At 37.2% G+C, this 24,027-nt stretch overlaps 1 long non-coding RNA gene across 3 annotated transcripts; it reads right to left on the reverse strand.

Annotated features, from left to right (window-relative positions):
- Positions 1 to 55: 55 nt before the first annotated feature.
- LOC148909022 (uncharacterized) lies at positions 56 to 21,746 on the reverse strand. Of its 3 annotated transcripts, none has more exons than XR_016120504.1 (2): positions 21,560 to 21,746; positions 56 to 316 (listed from the first exon to the last, which is right to left on the reverse strand). It is a non-coding gene; the product is annotated as an uncharacterized LOC148909022 (long non-coding RNA). The 3 variants fall into 3 exon arrangements; XR_016120506.1 differs by lacking the exon at positions 56 to 316 and adding an exon at positions 7,661 to 8,028; XR_016120505.1 differs by lacking the exon at positions 56 to 316 and adding an exon at positions 20,816 to 21,192.
- Positions 21,747 to 24,027: the final 2,281 nt, after the last annotated feature.

Raw genomic sequence — 24,027 nt, forward strand, 5'->3', positions numbered from 1 at the left:
GATGTAAGCTGATGACACTACAATCTACTCAATCGGGTCAAGTGTTGCCCAAGTTATTTCATCTCTAAATGGTCTTATGGTACAGATATCTAAGTGGTGTTCTTTAAATAAATTGACAATCCACCCTTCCAAAACTGAAGCTATGATATTGAAAAAGCAACAGTTTATTGGTCCTTTGCAGCCTTTACACTTTGGCCCAGGCTTTGTGAAGTTTGTCAATTTCACAACCTGTCTTGGTGTTACAATTGATAACAGACTCTCTTGGCATGCACAAGTGGACGTAGTTAGAACTTCTTTTTCCAAAAAAGTTGGTGCTCTAAGAAAAATGTCACATTTACCTAAGTTAGCCCTAGTAGAAATATATTTTAAAACAATTATACCTAGTGTTACTTATGGAATATCGGTGTGGGGAAATTGTTCCCCATCACTACTTAATAGTTTAGATCATATACATGCTCGAGCATGTCGTATAATTAATCATCTTCCTTCTTCATTAGAAAGTAGTTTATGCTTGTCTCAATGTAACTGGCTTCCTATACATTATTTATATAAGAGACGCATATTACTTAAGATGCATCAAGTTTTCACAGGGGCTGCCCCTAGCCAAATTTTGGATTTATTTTCTAAATCATCTAGATCAACAAGATTCAGTAGTCAATTAAATATCATTCGGGTAAAGTCTGAATTAGGCAGGAGTTCTTTACAATATAGGGGTCCAAATATCTGGAATTTTATAAATAAGAAAGTCAAACTCACTAATACTATCAGTAAAGAAGGGTTTAAAGCAATCTTAAGAAAGCATTCTAAAGATATTCTCCAATTTTCATTTAACAAAGAAGCTATTGTTGTTTCAAATAAGAAGGATGATTTTATTTATTATTAAGCCTATTATTAAGTTTATTTTAGTATTTTATTTATTTATTATTTATTTAATTTACATATAATATGTACACCTGCTTGTGGGGGCTCTGTCATGGGGGGATGGTTGCCTGGATTGCTTGTGTCCCCTTTCTTCCTGTGGCGGCATTCTTCCAAGTAGGTGTATGTTCAGATTTTAATTATAATTAATTTAATCTTACACCAGTCCTTTACATTTTAAATTCTTTAGATTATAGTAGTGGTTATTATATTTTATCATATTGTTATATGTATATATATATAGCAGGTCCACATCAGCCGTTGGCTGTCGATGCAATATTTGTTTTAAAATTTTGTAAACCTAACCTGCTTTAACAAATAAAGTATTGATTGATTGATTGATTGATTGATTGATTGGTTTACCGAAAGTGGAAAAGCGGTCATTACGAGTTGAAAGAAGTTTATGATCCTAGAAGTGAAGGCAATGTCATTAAAATAGTCGAGAGGGTTTCAGAAAAAATAGCGCTTAAGAAATAAGAAATCGAAAGTCTGGTTAAGAGGTATTATAAAAAAAAAAAAGAAAGGGAGAGGGGACAAAGAAGATTCGAAGAAATATGCAGAACATTTATTCTGGCATTGCAGAAAAGAATGTGCACAAAATTTTGAACAAGATGAAAGAAAAACAAAAAATAAGGCCTCTCTTTAAAAACAAGGCTCCCTTTTGCCCTATAACCGCTAAAAAGGTGCAGGAGCGGAACCAGGTCGACCTTGTCGACATGAGTAATTTGCTGCTAACGACCGAGGGCAAAACCTACAAGTATATTCTATCTGTAATAGATATCTTTAGCAGGTACTTACACCTTTGCCCTCTCAAAAGCTGGAATCTCTGGTTGGTGCACGTGAGCTCATAAGTACTTATTATGATTATGGTGTACCTGAAATCCTTCAAAGCGACCAAGGGGCCGAGTTCAAGGGGACATTGGAAAATGTCTGTAAGGAAATGGGAGTGAAAATTATTCGCAGCTCCGCCTACATACCTACAACACAAGGCAAAGACTAGCGTTCTCATAGAACGTGGAAAGAGATATTGCGTTTTGACCTGATGAATTGTAACGATGAAGGTGTGAACTGGGTACAAAAATTACCTTTATATCAACAACTGTACAATGAATCTCCCCATCGCTCTCTTGGCTTAGCGTGCCCCTTTGAAATTTATTACGGCCGTATCCCTAACCGCTTAAAAAACCGACTTACATTAAATGCCAACGCTGCTACAAATATAGACATTGAGGATGAGACATTACAACAGGATATGCACTTTAAGGAGCCTACTTTGGAAGAAATAGAGCATTTGAGAAATATTCAAGAACTGATCAGAGCTAAAGCTTCAAAAGCTTCCGAGAAATCAGCGCAAATTATGACAAAAAGAAACTTCGCCCGCCTTCGATTTACCATACTGGAGAAACAGTTCTTGTAAGAGTAATCAAAAAGACTGCAGCAAAAAATACTGTTAAAAAGCTTACTCTAAAGACACATACTGAAGGTAAAATACAGAAGACGGGCAACGAGAAACATAGATATCATATAAAGTATACAGATCCAAACTCACAAAAAGTCCTAACGAAATGGTTCTCCGTAAATGATGTCACATCTCTAACAATCGAAGATGAATCGAGCAGGCAGAAGAAGTCAGAGGAAGCCGTTAAATTTGCGAAATCTGTACATAACAGAAGAAAGTCTCAAAACCATGGGTCAGTAAAAAAAGCAAAACATTTTAATAGAAGTGAAAGTGTTCTGGACAAGGCAATAACAGAGATCACCAATGTTAACAAATTAACAAACTGACAGGTGAGACCGTCAATCTATACACTAGCTATGTTAATGAATCTTTTCCATGTTCTAATACTGTTATAGCGAGCACATTCTTTACCCATCGTTAGATTGACTTGCTGAAAAGGAGAAAACTGTGCCTTATTGAAAATTCATTTCCAACAAAAAACTAAATGACGGCGCTGAGAAACTGCTGATTCCCGTGCACATTCAACAATTAGAACACTGGTTGCTGGCCATCATCTGTATGCTTAAACTTACGATCACTATCTTTGACTCTTTGGAATTAAACGCCAAAAGTTATGCCGATGTGTTTTCAAAGCTGAAATCGAGGTTCATCGCAAAGGAGAACCAATGCAATGATGACTCGGGTCAAATGGGAATCCTAAATCCTAATAACTTCAAGGAAATCATTGTGCAGGACTTACCAAAACAAACTAACGACTCGGATTGTGGAGTCTTTATGTGCTTGGCTATCAAAAAACTATGTCAGTCAAATTTTGGCAATGAAAATGTTATACAAATTAATGACACTCACGATTTGCGTAATGAAATGGCCAACGACTTGCTTGATCTCCCAAAGCTAGTATCTTCTCCACCTGACGACTGCCGCTTCCCTCGAGATGCATTTGAAATGAATGAGGCTTGCAGTAAGGCGAATACCAAGGCTCTTTTGGACGGCCAAGTGAAAGAAGCAGGATGCAGCTATCGAGGAGAAATTCCAATGGATGGAAAGTGTTTTTTCCATGCCATAAGTGACCAACTTAACAGGCTTGGTTTCGCTTCTCAGTCGCATGCCAGACTCAGAGAAAACGTAATTCAGTATCTGTGAGATCATCTCAATACGCCAGATGGCACTCACTTCTCCAAGTTTATCAAGCATAATGGATGGAATTCTTACTTGAAACGAATGCAAAGAGATGGTGAGTGGGCTGACTGGATTGTGGTGTGGGCAATGGCCAATATGCTGAATATTGACATCGCCATAATCTCATCAACCGGTAGTTCCGGCCTGCGGGTCATAAACCCACACACTGACAGCTCTGCGGTCTCCACCGCCATCAAGAAGAATGAGGGGATGATTCTTTTGGGGCATCAAGCAGAATTGCACTATTTCAGTTTGGAACCATGCCCGAAGACGAAAATCACAAGTAGCAACGGTGGTGATGAAAGCTCCAACCAACCTAACGTCGGCCACGAAATGAAGGCAAGGTATGGAGAAGGGAAGATCTCCGAGGAAATTTGCCCGAGGTGCAATAAAAAGTACCAAAACTATTCCAGTGGAGTTTACAAGCTTAGTAAATCGATGGTCTGCTATTCCATGGACCAAGAACTGTGTGACGAATTTGAACTTATTTTGCAGACAAGACAAGGAAAGGAAAAGCAAAGAAAGGATAGAAAAAAGGCAACCCAAACCAATAATCACCTAAAGTCGATTCGAACATTTTCGAGAATTTTTCCTCTGGATACAAAATCTTTTAAAATCCATTAAATATTTCTAATAATATCCACGGACTTCAAACCAAGTCAGATAGGTGGCCACAAAGGAACAGTTGAGTTCTTTTTACCGCTGAAGCTCATAAGTGGGCCTTTACAGAATCCAGAATAGCGGATCAGCTAATTCCAGTTAAAGGTTTGGACTAACATAAAGGAAATTCCAGATAAAGCTTGGAACTTGGAAAAGATTGAAACCCAGTTGGTTTTTAAGGTAGAAGTTTAATGGTGTGAAGCGACTTAGAGTGGTTAAATTCAAGAAGAATGGGAACGTAAGTGATAGCACACAAGAGACGACAAAGACGAAAGATCAACAAACTAAAAGGTTGGCAAAGGGCGTTAAAAAAAGTAAGAACACTGACTGCCTTATGAACTTTAAGTATTCAGTAAGATTAAATAAATAAATAATTTTTCTTGATAACTCACTAAATAATTAGAATTTTTTTCTATGACTAGAGGATTATTTAAAGGCTTCATCTTTGGCTATTTAGTTCGTAATAATTTGGTTAATAAAGGGAAACGAGAAAGAAGGAAGATTCACGATTGAGTGTTTTGTGACCTTGAGCCCGCGCAAATTCGTGCCAGGGGGACAAAAATCTTTAATAAACTATCAAATATCCATAATAATATCCATCGACTTCAAACTACTTCAGCTAGGTAGCCCAAGCACTGAGCTATCAATTCCAGGTGCTGGTTTGTGAAAATATTTGGGGATTGTCGTAGTCCTTGGGGCTTAACGGAGATATGTGAAAATGATGTTTGGAAAAGGTGGCCCTTTTTTAGGAAAACGGGGACAAAAGTTGGAAATGGGGGACAAAGTTGGAAAACGTGGACTTCATTTTTGGAACATGGGTACAAAATGTGTGGAATACGAGGACTATTTCTAACCCATGTTGGACAAAATTGTATTTCTGTTTAATTAAGTAGGTAAGATATGTTTTTATTCAGTAACCAATAAAGACTTTAATACAAGAAGAAAAAGTTAACAAGAATTTGGTACTAGACCATGTAATGTAACATGGTTATACTTTAACATAATTAGCATACATCACAAAGCACACTCTGATCTTGAAAAATAACAAATTGTTCATACATTGAATTATACAAAAAATTTATGGTAAATAATATTAATTTGAACGGGAACACTTTTAGTATAACTATCTTGTAAATTACTGTGAAATAAATACTAAACTGTAGTTTTTCATTGTCAGGTACTAAGATTTTTTGACCAGGATTGTCCCAAAAAATGAAACCTGCACTGACTTTCCATCGAGCGGATAAGAAAATATGTTTCCCAAGAAAGTGTAAAGAAACTAGTTCATGCGTAAGTATTATTTCAGGTCGACTATGCATGGCACAGAATGGCCGGTCACATACGGGACTTTTTCATTGTCAAAGCACCAAATTCAAACTGCTGCTCATCCAGGTGTAGCGCACTTAATGAGGCAATTACAAAGAAAATCGAGTAAAATCCGCCAACCTCAACAAGAAAATCTAAAATTTCACTGTTAAAGAGTTTTCTTTTTCCTTGTGCACATGGTGCATCAAAAAGATAAGAGAATTGTCTTTCATTTGCACCCTTTAAAATAAGGATTAATTTTGGTTTTAACACCCGAAATTGAAGCCAAACATAGCTGAATATGGGGTTTAAAATGTATGTACTGTAATTTTCACGGCTGTTTTTTAGGATTCTGTTCGAAATTTTTAGATTTGCACATGGTGCAAACCAAAGATACTAGTGTGCTTAACATTTTGCACCCTTTACATTTATGTTTTTACCTTCTTATGAGTACCGAAATCCATGTAAAAGTATTGGTCTCCCTCTCTCTCTTCCTGAGCGCGCCAAATTTTAAACACCTGGATCACTTAAGAACAAAGGCCTTTCGACGGTATTGTTTTCTGTTATCGAGACGGATAGCAGCCTTTTGTTTTACTCCTTTCAAGCGTTCTTCTAGCCTGAATGAAAGCCAAACCCTATTCAAACATTTTTGAATAAAGAGGCGTATTTCCAAACCAAGCGAATCCTTTTGTTTTCAATAAACATACAATGACCCAAAAGAATCAGAGCATGCGATCATCTGGCTCTAGTCATGCGTTAGGAACAAGTAACTGGACATAGATAGCGAAAAAATTCGTGCCAATCGGGAGCTCTTTTCAGAGCTCATAGAACCCCCGATCAAGCCTGTTAATCCCATTTTTAAAAATATTCGGCCTCCGTCCTCAACATCTCAAAATCCTGTTTTCATTTTGGAACTAAATGGTGAAGCGTTGTGGGAATGGAGAGCTTATCGTTGAAAGATCCATTTGCTATTCCAAGCACTTCAAGTAAGCATGGAAAAACATTCTTACCAACTGACTTCAATATCAAAGGGACGAGTTGGCAAGGCTCTTAAAGCCCAGGTTTGCCGTTTTCACGAAAAAATGACAAGAACCAAGAATACAAATTCCATGAATGCCATCAAGTCGTCCACTTGTCAAACGCTGGAAATCCAGCTACATGAAATCGAAAAAGGACCCAATGACGAGGTCGAAGAGTTAAAGAAAAAACTTGATGAAGCTAGAGAAGAATTAGATGCCGCATCAAGGAAGAAATCCTGGACTGTGGAAAACGGAAGGTGGTTCTCGGGCTCCCAAGTACTTTCCTCAATGTCCCAATCCTGCCATTTAACTAAAAACATGGTTTTGTTTCCTATTCTTTTTTTCGCTAGGATTTTCTCAACGTAGAATTCGCCGTTCAGAATCTCTCTCTTCTGAACCTTTTGCTTCCTAGGCAGTTTAACATGGAAGTAGTTCATCTGTGCAAAGTATCCTTTACTAGGTCTCGAGCGTTTATCCATAGTTTATACACAATCTAAACAATTAAACAGAAACTCTGTAGGAGTTTTTTAGAGCGAACAGGCGGATCGAAAACCACCAATAGAATTGTTTGTCTAGTTTCCCTTTGTGGTTCGCATGATAACGTTCATTCCAAATGTACCAACTAAATCCTGAATTTATCTTTGATAACTTATTCAGCTTAAACCATATCAGTTGGTTCAAAATATTAAAGTAAAATTAAAACTTTAATTATGAACTTGAATTCAGTAGCTTGATAGTGTCGTTTATGTTGGTTTCCTGGCCATTATGACGTTAACAACGCGCGCGCTCTTGCCTGCCGCATGCACTTCAGTGAATAAAGAAACTGTCCTCGGTACTCTCAGTTCTAAGCCTAAGGCATCATGTCTGAAAGTGTGAGATATACGGTAAGAAACCTTTCCTATGCCTAGAATTTTGACTCGTTTCTACTTCCAAAGAATTATTTTACCAGTGATTGTTTTAAAATTTGTTTGACGGATAGCTAACAATTGATGACCCTCAAGTCAAAGATTACTTGGAGGAGCTATCAAATTATTTGCATGGATACCTTCAAAAAATCGATCAGGTATAAAGGTCAAGAGATTAGTCACATCATATATTTTATTATCTCCCAACTAAAAAAAACGATATCTAAACTTTTTTGTCCTCGTTTTCTATTAAATTTGCAGCAAAACTCAGGCGGGCTTCACTCGTTCGAAAGATGGTTAGTGCCTAACATTTTTGATTTCAAGCTTTGATATGCATTTTGTAACAAGTAAAGTAACAGTTTATTTTTATCATACATAAGGGACAAAATAATCCTCATCAATGACAAATTTGTGAAAGAGCAGTTCCCTGATGGAAAAGGTACGTAGATATTCAAATTTGACAATTCGATGGTTTGTGTAGTGGTGTGTCTCATGAAAGTTCTGTCACTTCACAGTGCCAGATACACCAGTACTGCCAGAAGATGTTGATTGTGGAAAGATGGGGCCACCAACGGCGCCGCCACTAAGGAGAAAAAGAAATTAAGTGTATTTTTGTAGGCTTGTAATTATAATTTACTGTAATAAACAATTTTTTGCTTCGAAATAGTTCGTATCATGCGTTTTAAATTATCGTCATATGTCACTCGAACTCAAATCGCTTTCTTTGATTGCGGGCGAAATAATCTGGTATATTATAGCATAAGTTCACGACTTTCTATAAAGTTGTGGCTCCTAAAAGAGCCGTTGGTTGTTAGGTTTTGGTCTCAATACAGTGTATTCATTTTGGGTTTAGACATTTTTTCCTGTTCATGACACGAAGCAATTCTTCTCCACGAAGGGCATTCTGCCGGACCAACATTGGTACTTTTTCTTGAATAGTTTCGGAATTTTTAGAAATACTTTCGTGGTCTTGAGTCACTTCTAAGGCTTTTAGTTGTTCTGACAATTCGAAGTCATTTTCATATTTCTTGGATTCAGACATAATTTGGTAGAGTCGTACGAGCGGTCGTTAAAGCTACAGTACTCTAAATTTCTTGTTACGGCTTTCCGCGTGACCTGTAACCATACTCCGGGATATGAAAACTAATTGTCCAGAAAAACAATAGAGGTGACAAGTCAAGACCAGCTGTCTCAAATGGCGGGAAACCAAGTAAGAACGAGCCAATCAAAAGTGTTTTTAAGTCATTATGAATGCAGCGCATTAATTAGTAGGCCACCTTAAAAAAAAAGGCAACTGTAAGTAAATGTCCGGGAGAACAATAGCCATTCTGTGCCATGGCAAATAGTCTGCGATATGGAGTGTCTCGAACTGATCTCGATAAATTATAAAGAATCATAAACTCTGCTGCAAGAATGATTACGGGAATTAAAAAATATGAACATATTACTGGTGCATTACGTAATCTTCACTGACTGCCCATCGAGTTTAGGATTAAGTTCAAGATTCTACTACTCGTGTATAAATCTGTAAACGGTTTGGCACCTAACTACCTCTCTAAACTTATAGATTTCCGCAGACCTACACGATCTCTTAGATCTTCTAACAACTCCTTAATCTTCCCAAGACCAATACCGTCACCTATGGCCAGCGGGCCTACTCGTACGCGGCTGCTAAACTCTGGAACTCTATACCTGATAACATTAGAACTTCTCCATCAGTTGAAACATTTAAAACTAAACTCAAAACAATTTTCTTTGATTTAGCATATAATTCATGATAACATAATGTATTTAAACATTATTGTTATCATATATATTTTTTGATGTTCTATACATATTCTACTCTATTTTAAAAATTGTAAACGCATCAAGATTTTGAGATGCGTCTCTAAAAATGTATATATTATTATTATTATTGTATAGTACTTTCATTTTTATATATACATATATTTCTATGAAGATGACACCATGAATGTTTTAAGCTAAAGACCTACGTTATCTAAGTATCCACTTCATATTTATATTTTGTTACGCTCATTATTACTATAAATGTGTTATATTTATATTCATGTTATTAATTGGTCATTCTTTTGGAAATGGCGCTATATTAAGCATTAAAGTATTATTATTATTATTAGCAATAAGTATGCTGTTGAAGGTGCAAAAGTATGATCTTACTATCATATACGGGCCAGGCCAAGAGATGTATGCATCTTGCTGATACCCAAATTAAACAGAAAGTTGATCTAGTGCTTTGATACTGAAAATTCAATTTTTGGAACGTCTAAACAAACCAAAACGAAAAGAACCAAGAAAGGGAAATCTAAGGAGGAAGCTTCCTTTCTTCGCTCGTTGAGTTTAACCACGTCATCAGTTGTGCTAGGTGGCTAAACCACTTTATCCCTCCTTGCTACAACAAAACATCGACACTGAAGAAAACATGCCGTTGATTCCTAATCTTCCTTTAAGACGCATTCCTTGTGCATTTAGAGAACCACTGCTTCTCAAACTGCTGTGGCAGTACTTAATTTATTCTCAAAAGGAAACAATTAGGAAAAGAATGACAAAAATATCGCAGTATATAAAAGTTTTAAGCATTTTGAGAAGGAAGTACACTGGCTGAAGGTGATATTGCACGAGGCAATTTTGGTTAGTGGGACCCCAAAGAGGTGACAATTGCGGATGTGCCTTTTGCACAAAATATGTTTTGGAAATTATAGAACCTCTGAAGTTGCAGTAAAGCAGTTCCTACCGAGTGTTTCAGTTCGCGATAGTAAAACAAAGGCAGAGGAAAAATTATGTTGTGCGTAGAACATTCTAATGTGATCAAATTTTTTGAATTCCTTCCCCTACGTTGCGCTATTGTGACGGAATATGTCGAGAAAGTCATTACAATTGATTCGGAACAGATTATCGTAAATGATGTGCTTGGACTTCTGGACAACGTCGATGATGATTATGACTTGGCAGTAAGAAGAAGACAGGCGTTGAATAGTGCAAAAGGAATGGAGTACTTGTATGATATGATTCATGCCGACCTTAGAGCTGCCAATTTCTTTCTGGGTGGCGGAATGTCTTCAAATTTTATCGTTAAGTTAGGTGACTTCGTAGAATCCATAAGGCTCTCAAAAATAAAAACCTTGGCATCATCATCATCGTCAGTCAACACAAGTGGGGACAACAAACAAGATCAGAGGAGATTAGCTGGAACTCTTCCATTTATCGCCCCTAAAATTAATAACTTGGCGCTAAAACATCAAAACAAAGTGAAATATATAGTTTAGTGATGTGCTTAATTGAATTGTTGATTAGTTCCATCACGTGTGCATCTCTGGAGTGAAGATGTGTCAGTCACTAGATTTGGTTCCAACTTTTGTTCCAGATGGTAAATAAACCTTCTCTATCACAAGCGTCTGCAAATAGTTCTCAGGAAATGAACTTATTTATAGAAGTAATTAAAAATTACTGGCATTTTGAGTCCAACGAACATGCCAGTTTAAACAATTTTCTCGAAAATTTCCAGAAATTTGCAGTTACAATCCCGCCTTGCGAGGATTAAGTGGCTGATAATCCCGGATTTAATTACAATCAGTGGGCACAAGAGCATGATAGTATCATAGTTCAAATCATACATCTAGAGATCCACCAAAGTAGGGTTGTGTATATGACTTTACCTATTACGCATGTTCTGATATAGCTGGTGAGGTAACCAGTTCCGTCTTCATTGCCAACGAAGGTCATTTGCCAGAGGATTTACAGATGGATCTGGAGAAAGCTGTTGGCATTCTTGACGTAACAAATGCTTGCAATTTTACAACGCATATTTTGCAGCAGCAATGTTGACCAAAGACGAAAACTTTGTTAATGATCCATTAGCACTTTAGAGTTATATTGATAAAATGATCATTGATATTCCAAAGAAAGTAAACTCTAACTGAAACATAACTGAACACTAACTCCTTGATGAAGCCCTTGAACGTTATACTAAAATCAGGCGTTATGAACACTTATTTTGAATCAACTGATTTATTCTCTTTGGAAGCTGAAATAACAGAAAAGGTTTACTTTAAATGCAAAAAGCGAGAGATTTTACTACAGCATCGATAACCAAGGCCGTCGCTATTTACACTTGTCCTCCTGTTTCGTTTTTAATGTGTTCGTACAAAACCGGAGATAAGTGTATTTTTGTCATAATTGATTACTACAGAATACATCGCTGCTTTGGGGCAAACGATTCTGGAATAGTCATTTTGGTTTCGGAACCTGACAAAAGGAATGAATTAGCAATGGCAAGCTCAGCAGGTGGGTGAAAGAAAGAATCTTGACAAGTACCTGTAAAGGTTTGCAGAGTTTGATAAAGATGAAGCCAAAAGAGAATACAACTTCTGAAGTCATATTAGTGCTTGACTTTGATGAAATTATGGACATCACTAATGTGCAGCTAAACAACTCTGCAAATATCATGTAAATATTATTTTCCAAAAACAAGAATTTCGCCTTGTCAAAAAAATTTCAAAGTATGAGGAAAACTTCAAAATTCGGGTTACAAAGCATTGTTTTTTGGTATCGTTAATGTATTTAACAGTAAGTATCCCTAGTAGTCCAGCTGTTATCGACCAAAAAAAATGCTGAATTGTTCACTTTAATGATAAAAGCATGAAACTTGGCCAGATTACTAATAGCCCTAAGAGAAACAATTTTGGATATGGAGCCAACCCAAATTTGCGGTTATTGTAGAGTTCTGCGCATGCCTTAAATGTACAACATGAAAGCGAGGCTGCAATCTTAAAGCTCTCTTAAACTTCTTCATTTATCACTTTTTGACCAGACAACTACATGATAATAATAGACAATACATTTGATTCACTCTTGTTTGCAATTTATGTCACGTGACTGTGTTGAAGTAAATATCGGCTAAATGTGTGGGATCCCTGTGGTGAGTCATAATAAATTCACCAGTTTTTCGTGTTTTCATCTTTATATATGCTTTATATATAAGTCATATTCTATAAGTCGCAAATACACAAAAGGATCTTCTTAAATATTGTTTTAAAATTATTTTTTTAAATGAACAAATATTACATGGCATTGACTCCAAAAACTGTGTACTAGAACCTAGGCTACTCACGGTTTTCAAGATGGCAGCCACCATGAATACTTACAGTCTATAAAGATGAGCTCGTTTTTTCCAGTTTAAGTCTCTATTCTCCTCGACTGATTTAGCTGAAGTTTGATTTAGGTTTCAGTATATTAATAATGGATTGGAAAATTTGTATCATTTGCCAAAAAGGTGCAAAAGAAGATCTACAGTGCCCTGCAAATTCGAAGAGAAAAGATGCTGGTGCTGGATACACCTCGTTTGTAGCTAATGTTGAGGCATTTCAAAGCCTGGGATTTACCCCAAATAATTTAAATGTTTCCCTTCTAGATGAAGGTGAAGGAATAGAGGAAACTCTTCGTGAAAGGAAAGCAATGTGGCACAAGTCTTGCAGAGACATTTTCAGCAACATGAAGTTAGAGCGTGCAAAGAAAAGCAAACTCAGCGAAGTAGAGAAAGATGAAAAGGATGAAGGCGATATCATAAGCGGAGAAGCTAGTTCAAACCCGATCAAGTCCCGGAGATCTAGTATCCAGAGCTGTCTGTCACAGAGTCACTGCTTCTTTTGTGAACAACTGGACAGTCCTATAAATCTTCATGCTGCTTCCACACTTGAAGTTGACCAAAAAGTGCGAGACTGTGCCATTCTTTTGCAAGATACCAAACTTATTGCAAAGCTTTCTGTTGGTGACTTAATAGCAACTGATGCGATGTATCATGCAAAATGCCTAGTTGGTCTTTACAATCGAGCAAGAAAGTTGAAACTGTTAGCTACCAAACCTATCAACGTCAATTCAACAATAGAACCAGAAGAACTTGCCTTTGCAGAGCTCCTTGCTTACATCGACGAATATCTTGAATGCGAAGAATTTGCAGTGCTTAAGCTTTCTGATTTAGCAAAAGTTTATCATTTAAAAGCACAGGGGTTTGTAATTGCGCCAGGGAAAATAAATACGACCAGATTAAAAGAAAGGATTTTGGTGGCTTTTCCTGCTTTGACTGCACATAATGAAGGAAGAGAGGTGTTGTTGGTGCTGAAGCAGGACATCGCAGGAATTGTGAGAAAAGCAGAAAGAAAGGATTCTGAGGCTTGGCATCTGGCAAAAATAGCAAACATCATAAGGAAAGATATGCTACAGGTAAAGAACTCTTTTAACGGGACATTTGCTGCCGACTGCCAGAAATATTCTATTGCTGCATCTCTTATAACGTTGATAGGCATGATAATTAAAGGCCCAACCACAACCACAGAACCAGCTGACGGCCAAGCATGCCTTAATGTCGCCCAACTTATTCTTTTTAATAGTATCTCACAAGCTCGTGATCGACCAGGGTCTACAGGTAGTACTCATCATATAAGATCTAGAGAGTGTCCTCTACCTATTTATACTGCACTAAAAATTCATGGATCAACTAGAGACAAAGGTCTCATTGATACATTTTACAAACTGGGGATGTGTATATCATATGACAGACTGCTTTCAATCACTACTGAAATCACCAACAGTGTCATCGAAAGATATGAAAGTGAAGGAGCTGTATGTCCTGCGAATCTCAGGGAGGGACTTTTCATTACTGCGGCAGTCGACAACATTGACCATAACCCGAGCTCAACGAGCGCGCATGACTCCTTTCATGGTACCGCAATTTCGCTGGCGCAACATCCAACAACCGCGGAACAAGGATATTGTAGAACCATCGATACTTTTGACCCCACAACGTGTTCTAGTACCAAGAAGATAGTCCAACTACCATCATCGCACAGTGAAGTACAACCTGGCCCAACCTCCAGCTGCGTTTTTTGCCCCAGAAATTGCCGTACACTTAACTTCTGCAATTCAAGAAAGTGATTATGAAAACGACTGGCTAAGAAATACTAAAGAACTCCTCTCTAAGGAAGAACTTGATAAAGATGACTCAGTTTCCTGGGCTGCATACCGCGCAACACAATCAACGATGCCATGTTACGAACCTGCCATCATTTCACTTCTACCCATGTTTCTGGAAAATGCCCATTCACTGGCAATGATTGCACATTCTATGAAAGTGATCAAATCTGCTGTAGAACATGTTAACCCTACCCAAATTCCAGTTATTGCTTTAGATCAACCTCTCTTTGCTCTGGCCAAACAAATTCAGTGGACGCTTGGTCATGAATACAATGAAGATAAATTTGTTTTCATGTTTGGCGGGCTCCACATAGAAATGTCAGCCTTCAAGGTGCTTGGCAAGTGGTTGACTGGCAGTGGTTGGACACAAGCTCTTTGGAGTTGCTACGCAAGGTGTTACGGATTCTTTCATAGCGGTAAAACATCTCACCCGCACTCGATGTGCACATCAAGTAACCACAGCAAGTCTTTATATTCTAATGATCAAAGGATACAACGCCTTTACTGCCAATATTACAGGGAATGAAGTAGCTAAGCCAATGGAGGAGTGGAAAGAGGAAATGTCAAAGAAGAGCCCACAATTTTTATACTGGTCTAGAGTACTAGATTTACAACTCTGTTGTCTTTACCTCACGAGGTCATTTAGGCAAGCCAACTTTGCATCCTACATCAAGGTGGTAAAGGAGCTTTTACCTTGGATTTTTGCATTGGACCATCTTAACTACGCTTGGTGGCTTTCTGTGCATTATCGTGGCATGTCTGAACTTGCGATTAAGCATCCAGATGTGCATCAACAGTTTACAAACGGCTCTTTCGTGGTGCACAAGACAAAGAAGGTATTTTCATCAATAGCCCTAGACCATGCACACGAGCATTACACATTTATTAATGAATTGTGTACCAATAATTTCCACCTGGCTTTATGGCCCATGCACATTGTGCATGGGCCATAAAGCAGTGGAATGACATCATCTCTCTTTTAAAATTCTAGAAATAATTTAAAATAATTATATTAAGACCTTTTTCAGATTGCAAGTTTTTCACTGACAATATTTTTCATCCCCTTTAGCTGTAAATGCCATCCCACAAGGATAGTTCAGCTATCTTATGTTTAAAATAAATATTGTTCATGGATCTTTTCTGGGTTTTTCACCAGGTTTTTTCCTTTTTTTTCAAAAGATAATTTTGTCTTTCATATTATTTATCATGTGCTGCCTTGTGTTTTCTATTTTTGAAACAGATAAGTAAATTACAAGACTTGCAGGCTAGTAAACAGAAACAGAAAAGAAAGACAACCATAGCCAAATCAATTTCATTAAGGAAGGAGAATGCCAGGCAGCAAAATCCTAGCTTCTCTAAGATAGATAATTTAGGCAAGCTAGATTTAGATCAACAGCGGGCAACAGAGAGATTGTCTGAGACCATTGAGTGTCTGTCTTCTATACATGGGGCCACTAAACAGAATTTGAAACCAGCACTGGATGGTGCTTGGTGTGCCCTTGTAAATAATGCATCAGTTAAAGAGTTAGCTAATTATATAGAAAACAGCCCAAAAGTAATGACAAAATCTGTCCCTACTATAATGAAAAACAAAGTGAAACAATTTGAGCGAAGTGATGCAAATGCTGCTCGTAGCCTAAAGCTACTGTATAGTGGTGGCTTGATTAGTAAGTCAAAATACAAAGAACAGAGGAGTGACTCTGTTTTGACCAGCAATGAAGCCAATACTAGCCGCTCTAAAAAAAGTACCATAGAACTTATGGATGGGGTACCAATTCCAAAGGCACTGCCCTATGATAAGCTAATGCACTATATCAGTCAGTTGGACATTGGTGAGCTACATGATCTGTCTGTTTTTTGTACAGATCTCAATGACGATGACAGGGTTAATAGAAAATTCAGAAATCTCGAGAATTTTTTATTGAGATTGGCTAGGATGTATCTCAAAGTTAATGGCAGATTTTATACTGCAGATAATTCTTTATTGACATGGTTTGGCCAGGATGTTGGCACCTTTAAGGTGGCCATAGGGGCAGATGGTGCTCCTTTTGGTAAAGAATCCGAAGCCACAGCATGGCTGATCAGTTTCTTGAATGTCGGGAAACGGGTTGCCTGTCCATCAGATAATTTTTTAATTTGTGGGGCAAATTGCAAAGATCATGAGGTTATGATACGTTATGCCAAGGATGTAATGTGTCAGGTAGAGGAAATTGAGAAAAAGGAATATATAGTTGAAGGCCAAAAAGTTTCATTTACATCTGTGCTTGTCCCAGGAGACATGAAATGGGTGGCATCTTTTGGGGGTGAACTGAATAATGCTGCACATTATTTTTCAACTTTTGCAAATGTTTGTGACTTAGATAAAGGGAAAATGGGGGGAACTATTGGAACTGATCCTCATAACACATGGAGGCCATGGTCTTATGAAAAGAGAGTCAGGGTGGCGAAAAAAGTAAAAGAGTTGACTGATAAGCTTAAGACCTCCCCACTTGCAGAGTCAACAAAACATGCCAAAGTCTTAAACTTAATAAGGTCAGAAAAGTCTCGCCAACAAACAATGCCAGTTTTAGGCAAACTAATTGACAAAGCCTTGGCTGAGCCCTTGCACAACATGAATAATGCATGGCAATATTTTAATACTAATGCAATAAATCTTGCTCTAGACTTGTCATGTATTCCCCATAATATTAATTCTGTCTCTGAACTTCCAGAGAATGACCCATTTAGGCTCTACTTGACTGCTGTAAAGAAAAAGCTTAACTGTAACTTGCTCTATACGAAGATAAAAAAGTGGTTTTCGAGCAGAAAGACTCGTAAATTTGAGTACAGGTTTACTGGCAAAGAAAGCAAATCTTTTTGCCATGGTTTTATGTACCTGATTGCTTCCTTGTCCGTATGCAACAGTCAGAACCCATCTTATCTTATCAGACTTCATTCCCTTGCCCACCTTGGTCTAGCATTGAGAGATGCTGTTTCACTCTTCAGCAGGCAGAATATTGATGAGAACTACATTACTGACCTTACAGCTAAATGCACAACATTTTTCAACAATGCAAACATGTTCATAGGCCAAGTTAATCCAACTGTCTGGACCATTGGGTATGCCATACCGTACCATGCTGGCATTACCGCTACTAGGTTTGGCATGGGCCTCGGAATTAACACCATGCAAGGACGCGAGGCCAAACATGTTAGCATTGCAAAGTTTGCACAACATTCTTTGCCATCAAATAGATGGGACCTTGTTTTCAGGCATGAGTACATTACTACCTGTTACCTGAGAGAACATGATCCTCACTCAGCACTTTACAAGAGCAAAAAAGTTAGCTATGTCCCATCTTTGGCAAACACTGACATGGTGTGCTACTGTGTGTACCAAAAAGAAACCAGTGAGCAACAATGTAAATTTTGCAATGATCCACTAAGGGTGTCCATTGCGACAAGTGCTGCAAATGGCAGACTTGACCTTAGAGTTGCTCAGTTGCTCAGCACTTCCAATCTGTTACCAAATTTCTAAATTATACTTTCAACATCCTTAATTAATTTGTGTGTTGATTTTTGGTCGGGTTGAGATAAGAAATTGGGAATGTGTTTACACTTACTGAGTGACCTAAGAAAATTTATCATTAGTTTTAGGACTTAGTGCAGCCTATCAGCAGTTACCATCTTGCTTGCCGTCTAATGTACTGGTAACCTATACCTGTACCTAGACCATTTTACTTGCTTAGAATGTTAACAGATGGTAACTAGTGATGGCTTTACATTTAGTGTAACATTTTGTTACTGTATCAATTGGGGAGAATTCCCTATGAGTAGTCTTTCTTTTGTTAGGAGACAGGTTAGAAAGCATGAGATGCTACATTCAAGTAGATGATACTATTACAGAGAATTTCTCTTAATTGATACAGCAGCACTAGTTAAGGTAATAAGTATTTTAGTACTAAGAGATGGGTTATCAGTCCCTGGGGATTAGTAGTTATTTATCTTCACGAGCTGAGGTAAGCCCTCGGGGAATGACATAACTAAAGTAGGCATTAATAATAGGTAAATAATAATGTAGGTACATGTACTGTAGTAAACAGTTTCCCAAATATAGTCCTCCACTAACATAGCTATACTAAAATGTTCACCATCATACAAAGCATTTAAATGCACTTCATTGAGACAATATAGAGTGAACTTTTTCATAAATAGAATTAAATATATTTATATATCATTATATATTATATAAATATTTATATATTTAATTTTTTGATTAAGTACAATAAGTAGCTGTCATTTGTATAAACTGTACAAATATTCTTTAACAAAATAGGAATAAAATGGTGGACAGCATTATGTTTATTTACTCATCACAAAATTAAACATTATGGGTGGAAATATTACAAAAAGGTCTATACATTGGAGGGAATTTGGCTATGTAGAAATGCCAAAGGCATCTGAGAAAAAAAGTTGAGTCCATAGAACTTACATGAGCTGGTCTTTAAAAATATACTCTGGGGGATGAGAAACTTTTTTATCAGCTGTATGTTTTAGGGGATTATGGCATTGGAAATATGTTTTTCTGAGAAAAATGAGACAGAAAGCAAATGGAAGATTTCTTTCACATGCCATTTTGAAATGTTTGATGTCCTGGAAGTGAAGCACAGAACTTCAAATGCTACAATTATTAAGACTAAAAGAAGGTGTAAAATTAAGTTCACCAGTGCAGAAAATATTTAGTCTCTCTGGGGCAGACTTCCTGAGAAAGAGCCACTCCACACATTAGATATTCAAAAACAAGAAACTATGATAATAATATAAGACCTACTCCTTTGCAAAACAAATAATAAAAGTTTGGAATCCACAAGCTAATGCACAAAAAATCTAATATAATAAATAAATAAATAGAAAAATCTAGAAATAATTTATCTTGTACTTTTTATCTGGTAAAATTATAATCCAATTCAAATGTGCTTGGGAATTCCAAAATCATTAAAAACACCATAGAAAAAAGACACAGAAATGACTTCACGTGTAAAGGAGTAGGTGATGTTGAAAGGCCTGTCTTGCCTGTAGTTGACGATACCATAGTCCTTGTTCTTGAAGATCTTGTGCAAAGGGTGAGGTGACTCTACCTTAGGCTTGATCTTGCCATGCTCCAACAGAGACTCCACATCATCTGCACTTGTGAAATTAATTTTGCGCCTTCTGTTTGTCCCAGTAACTGTACCATTCGCTAGTCTGCACTTCACTTCAAGAACTTCAAATGGCATATTTCTTGAGAATGAAATTATCCAGGGGTTCCTTTCATTCGGGGTCTGCCTCATCCTTCTTAAAGCAATGGAGTTCCAATGCCTTATTTCCCTTTCAAGCATTCGGGATGGCTGGGCAAGAAAGTACTTTGTTTTTTCCTCATCCCTCAAAGTATATTTCTTAAGAGCAGCTCTGGTTAATACCAAGAGGTCACTTTTTATCTCGGCTGCTTTTTTCCTTTCTGGGTGGCTGGATTCCCTCTCGAATTCCTCTAACGCAGAAAAAACGCTCTCGTACGCTCTTCCAGCCGCCATTTTGGATTCAAGTTATTTGTGGTGAGTAACCGCTGAAATTACGCGGGCATTCCAGCCCACGGTGCGCCAATATTTGGTAGCACGACTTGCAAATATATTTGCTTTGTTGATTGCCAACAATTGACAGACTTCCAAACTCACATTTAACGTTGACCTTAGCCTTTCCATCTACAAGATACCGAATATTGTGGTTTGGTACTTCTCGAGCACATAAAATACAAAATATTTCCATTCAAAAGCACATAGATACAGTAGTTGATCGAGAAAGCCCTGCACACATGTGAAATGATCACAACAAACCGTTCTGACAACTGACACTTGAGTAGGACTGGGAACGATAATTAAAGCCAATCAGCGTAGTTGTAAGAAAGAGCCAATCGCATTGCATACTGAAATCCAGGTACGCAGTTGGGGGTTCCGGAACAAGATTTCCTGCGCTGTTTCGCAGACGGACTTTACGAGTAAACGTTCGGAGGCACGCAGGCTACTTAATTGTATAACTAATATTAACATTAATCCTTATATAGATTTTTATACTACTCACCATAATTCATATTCTCTTAGGCATTTTGATAGTTTATCTTTAAAAAAGAAACCTGCTAGAACAAATATGCTCAAATATTGTTTTTTCAATAGAATAGTTGATTCTTGGAATCAGCTGCCTAAGGACATTAGGAGTGAAACTAAAGTTCAGTCTTTAAAGTCAAAAATGAAGGATTTTTTATTGAAGCAATCAAATAAGGGGTTGGGAAATTAGATTGAATTATTTAATATTTTACTAGGTTAAGACAAATTTTAAATTTTATATATTTATTATTAATATTTTTTCTTTGCTAGGGGAGGGAGGATTAAATTGAATCATTTAATATATCACTAGGTTAAGACAAATTTCAAATTTTATTTATTTATTACTAATATTTTTCTTTGCTGGATTTGATAAATCGGTATATCAAGTTAGATTTATATTAATATATTTTTCTAGATTTTAACATATTTTTATAGATTTTATTTTTATTTCTATTTTATATCTTGCCTGGTGATCTGTTTCCATATGGGGTCTAGGACTCCTTTATGGATTATCCATATGGCTCTTTCTTCTCTCTATGTTCTCTTTCATTGCCATTAAATTGATTAAATCAATCAATCAATCAATGACTGATGCGAAGGTGCAAAGACGATCTTCCCGCGCTTTCCATTTGTGTTCATAATATCTCGATAAACAAAAATTAAAGCAAAAGTTTATGGAACTTTTCACATTATTAAATATTTTGATCATAGTTAATAGTTATATGCTGTAAATCAAGGTGAAATAAAGTAAATTTGCGGTTTCAAACCCCTCGTCTTCCGTTTGTTTGTTCGTATTGTTTGTTTCAGCTGTTTAAAAAATAGTCTTATATTTGCACACAAAATCACGATCTTTGAACGATCAACTACACAAATATCAAACTCATGATACTGAAAAACTGTTTATCAAAGACTCAAGCCTGTTGACAATTGAAAATAGTTGACAATTTTATCTCAAAGGACACAAAACGACTTCAACTAAAGTGAGTTCGTTCACGCCAACGGCCATCTTACCTGAATCACGCTGTCCTCGTCCAATAAATCCATCTTTCACGTTCCTGTGACCCAAAAAAATACCAAAATACTCTCGTTTGGTCTTTATTGTAGTCTTCTCTTTCCAAAATCAGTCATAAGTGATAGTTTGGGACAAGAAAACAGAGAATTTCAGGTACTTCTCACCCGCCATGTTCACTCGTGCGAAAAAAGCTGCCACGCGTCTCGGCACAGGCAACCCAATACACCGATCCCGCATTCATTGTTCTACCCCCTAGTTACAGTTGCTACGTCGGACAAGCTAAACTGTGTTTTTGATATACAGCATTGAACAGACACCTATTGCGAAAAAATGTCTGCCTTAGGACCGATGCATTCTAAAGGTAGATTAATAAATAAATTCTCACTACTGAAAAATACTATGAATTCGAGTTTGTTTGTCGGACCACAGGCAGCCCAATTTGGATAAAAATGAATTGTAAAAATAAAATTGGAAAAATTAAATAATTAATTATTATTTTTCAATTCGAGGTCAAGATAATGTCCTCCGTAATACTAAAAAGTAAAAACATCGATACAAAATGCATTAGAAAATTTTTTTCGCGCGCCTTTATTTTCCTATATAATTCCACTATGGATCTAATGTCGCTCTTATTTCTCACAGAGGACACGCTCACCAAAAGCACTCGCGAAAAAAAAAATTTCTAGTCAATTTTTTATCTACTGAATGGGTCAAACAATAAACTTTCAATAAATTCACTTTCAAACTATTCTCACTGAATAAATTAGCGCGGAGCAGTATAAATTAACCCGAAACACGTGCTTCGTCGCATTACCTCGCAAGACATCGGAAGGGCAAGTTCGCCCACCCCCCTCCCCTGGTGACGGTGGCGTACCTCTTTCCCCTTGCTGTTTACCTCATCGCGTCGCGGATCTTGCCCCATAACTTAATTACTGCGACGTGACAATGGTATTCAGTGAGGATATAGTGCTAAATTTATAGGGAGAAAATCTTCTCCGAATACGGCATACTTTGACCTTTCATATAGACTGAAGTACAAAATAGCCGAAGTGCAAACAGTCCTAAACCAAGATAGTAGCTTTGAGAGAGCACTAAAAAAACTAATTTTCCCAGAAAGATCAGTTATTCTAATAACTTTGCCTGACTGAAATTCCGCGGGCATTTGTTTGGTGTTGCGAGGGAGCTTCCTTCTTACTTAACTATTTTCACGTTTTCACCGGCTTGATCGTATACTGAATACATCCATGTAAGAAAAGCTAAATAAATTATACAAACTCAGGAGATCATTGAAATGTCACTAAAATGGACTTTGGAACTTGTGTGGACACATATTAGTACATTTTCCCTTTCTAGATTTACTTTTAGTCTAGTTTAGCAGCTTTTCATAGCTAACCTAGCATCTTGTGTTCTGATCGGATTATGCAAATGAGCCGCCTTGTTTTCATGCTCATTTCTTTCGGCTTTATCAAGAGCGAGCCGATCACAGATTAAAAAAACTATATAATAATAATAATAATAATTTAATCACTTAGTGTGAATACTAAAAAAACTATCAAAATGCTAATTTAAAAAGGTGGGTCTTAAGATGGCGCTTAAACAAACTAACATCTTTAATGGCGCGAAGGTCTGCGGGAAGTGCGTTCCAGAGAACGGGTGCCGCCACAGCAAATGACCTGTCCCCCAATGTTTTCCTGGTCTTGCGATTAAATGGGGCAAGTAATAAACCTTTACTAGATCTTAAGTTATAACTCCCCTTATCCTTTATGTTGATAAGCTCAGATATGTAAACAGGTGCGATACCATTAATAGCTTTGAAAACAAATAGCAAGATCTTAAATTGCGTACGTTCTTTCACTGGTAGCCAGTGTAGATCAACTAATAGTGGTGTAATGTGACAATAACGCGGTGCGCAACAAATAAGTCTCGCGGCAGCGTTAAAAACGCGGTGTATTTTATTAAGCTGGCACGCTGGAAGACCATACAATAGGCCGTTGCAGTAATCAAGATGTGATGTTATAAAAGCATGAATAAGCGTAATAGCATCATCTTTGCTTAAGAACTTACGTATTCGACTTATATTATGTAGATGGTAGAAAGCTGCGCCGCAGGTCTTGTTTATATGAGCAGACATACTTAGCGTTGAATCAAACCACGCGCCTAAGTTTCTTACGCACGATTTAGAATTGACTACTTCATTACCTACAGTAATACGGTCGATGTTAGCTTTTGAAAGTTGCTGTTTAGTTCCAATTAATAGAAACTCTGTCTTATCCTCGTTCAACTTTAAATGATAGTTAGCCATCCAGGTACGAAGGTCATCGATGCAGCTACGCATTGCATTGATTGCGTTGTCGTCCTCACCTGGTGTGAAAGCCAGATATAATTGCGTATCGTCAGCATAACAGTGAACGTTTGGAAGGTGTTTTTCCACTATATCAAACAGCTTGCTTGTGTATATTGTGAACGA

This window comes from Actinia tenebrosa, unplaced genomic scaffold (assembly GCF_029948245.1).
Source record: "Actinia tenebrosa isolate PJP-AT-01 unplaced genomic scaffold, QUT_ActTen_1.0 PGA_scaffold2__45_contigs__length_23673736, whole genome shotgun sequence".
Classification (NCBI taxonomy): Eukaryota; Metazoa; Cnidaria; class Anthozoa; order Actiniaria; family Actiniidae; genus Actinia; species Actinia tenebrosa.